This window comes from Mastigoproctus giganteus, chromosome 12, assembly GCF_048544385.1.
Source record: "Mastigoproctus giganteus isolate SK-2022 chromosome 12, ASM4854438v1, whole genome shotgun sequence".
NCBI lineage: Eukaryota > Metazoa > Arthropoda > Arachnida > Uropygi > Thelyphonidae > Mastigoproctus > Mastigoproctus giganteus.
This window is the reverse complement of record NC_143586.1, coordinates 36,803,127-36,805,515: the sequence shown is the minus strand read 5'-3', so window position 1 is coordinate 36,805,515 and position 2,389 is coordinate 36,803,127. Positions and strand designations below refer to the sequence as shown.

The 2,389-nt window shown below is 39.3% G+C and overlaps 1 protein-coding gene across 1 annotated transcript in view; it reads left to right on the top strand.

The window, feature by feature from the left end:
* The window catches only part of LOC150076894 (uncharacterized), a 37,809-nt gene extending 37,316 nt beyond the window's left edge, over positions 1-493 (top strand). Inside the window, exon 7 of the mRNA XM_090386388.1 lies at positions 1-493. This exon is cut by the window's left edge and continues 423 nt beyond it. The gene's annotated coding sequence lies outside the window, so the exon portion shown is untranslated.
* The last annotated feature ends 1,896 nt before the right edge of the window (positions 494-2,389 follow it).

The following is a 2,389-nucleotide window of genomic DNA, read 5'->3' as shown; positions in this document are numbered from 1 at the left end:
AGAGGCAGATAATGCAAGAAAGCAAGCTTCTATAACATCAACCAAAAAAAAAACCTTTCCCATTTCACCCATCCATTCACTTCACTTCAAATGTTTGGTTAGTTCTGCATTCAATTTATTTAAGCTGTCAACTTCTACAATGTCAGATGGAAATTTGTCCCACCAGACACCAACTCGCTGGCCAAAGGCGAACTTCCGCACATCTCTATTCTACAACTGTCTTTCCTCAATTTAAATTTATGTCCACTCAAGTTAGTAATCTCAGCAAGAGGAATAATCCCACCACTATTGAGCCTGATCAGCCCATTAAAGGCCTTATACACTTCAATCAGATCACCACGCAGGTTGCTAGTCTCCAGACACTGCAATTTGTAGAATTTAAGAAGAAGAATCTTTAGTGTAACACTTAGATTGATATATTTACATAATAGTAGTGGCAACGGCACGTCACGGAACACTGGTCAGGAGTTAACAATGTACTACAGAAATATTATTGCCTCAAAAAGCCAAAAATACATAAATTAATAATAAATAAGTGAAATAAAGTACAGGAAAATGGAAAAAATATACCGAACATTAAGCGAGTGTACAATCATTTGTTTCAAATTACATACTATATACAAGGAAGTGCATAAATATATACATAGTCGGTTGGCTTAAGAATATACATTGCTCAAGACTCATATTTTAACAGTAGTAACTTTGGCCACCCCACTGACTATTCTTTTCGTATATTGTCGATCTCTACTTGTTGAAGTCGACATCTAAGTCCTGGACTCGAGATAGCATCTGCTGAGGAAGAAATCATTGAAACAGATGAAGGCGTCTTTGCAGGGGGCATAGCTGAGGATTTGTTCGTATACGTGTCATTGGGATCCTCCATGAACAGTTTTCCCAGAAGGAGCATGGGTTTGACTGTTTTGACGAGCGTGTTTTAATTAAAGAGTGATGTGAGCCTTGGGATGTTAAGTGTGATGGCCATAGCGGTGATACCCAGCTCAGGAGGTAGGCTAAGTTTGTGGCACTTCCACTTGACAAGCCAACACTCAAATGAGAAAACTGGTTTCGTGGTAGAGGGAGATGCAGAGGCCCAAAGCTCTGCAGCATAGAGAGTGGCAGATACTCTATTTTTGAAATGTATCTCCCCATGGTGGATTTGTCTGTTACATGGTGCAGATATTGCTTGCATATACATCTCAGTCCGGCGGCTTTTGTGAGCAGTATGTCTACATGCTGGCCGAAAAGAAGCTTTTGTTTAAATCTGATTCCTTGGTCGATGTGATGCTGAACAAGCGGGATGGAGGCTTCATTGCGGGTCGGATAGATTTTTGTTGGCTGTTGCTTTAACGAGAAGACCGTGATTTCTGACTTCTCATGATTGATACACAGACCATATTATTTGAGGTAGATACACATTGAGGAGAGAGTGGAGCCTTAAGTCTTTCTTGGTAACAGCACCCTTCGTTCCCTTCACCAATCTTGTAGCCCTTCTCTGTATTCGGTCTAGCAATTGTACATCCTTCCTAGAATGAGTCATCCAGACTTGTATGCAGTACTCAAGGTGTGGCCTGACCATTGCCTTACTAGCCAACTTCCTGTTTATCATTGACAAGATCCCCCTGGACTGCTCTGGCAGCCTGTCTGCACTGCGTACGGGGCTTCCCCTTAACATACCCATGCTGTGTCTGAATTATTACAGCAGTCTTGTCTAGATGATCCCGCAATGCTTCTTTATCCAGCAACTCCATTATTTTCCCCGGAACACAAGTTAAACTAACAGTCTGTAGTTACTCGTGTCACCTTTCGATCCCACTTTGTGAATTGGAGATACATTTGCACATCTCCAGTCCGTGGGAACCTCCCATTAATCCAAGGACGCCATCATGATTATAGTTAAGGGTTTGCTTACTACCTTTACCGCCTCTAACATAATTGGATAGATCCCATCCACCCCAGGTGCTTTCTTATATTTAATTTCAACAATTTCTCCTCAACTTTGATCTGTTTTTTTTTCAAAATCGTTTAGCTCTCTGTTAGAGTTTAATAAGCTTCTTTTTAATAAGATTAATAATATTTAAAGGAATTTAGATTATATTTACTTATCTATGGTTGCAATGAGTACTTCAATGCGCTATTGCAGACGTTGTACTAATTTCTGGTAAAAACGAATCCCAGAAAAAACACCCCTAATACCCTGGAAAAGAAAAAAAAAAGAAAAAAATCCCCCACAGGATCAACTATTCCATAAAACAGAAACACACAAGGATAACTCTTCCCGAAGAAATGATAAATGAAAATTGTAATTATAATAAATAATAAAATCTTGAATTTTTATGTTTGCAGTACTTTGCGATTTTTGCTTTAGAGAATTTTACACGTTTGTCAAGTA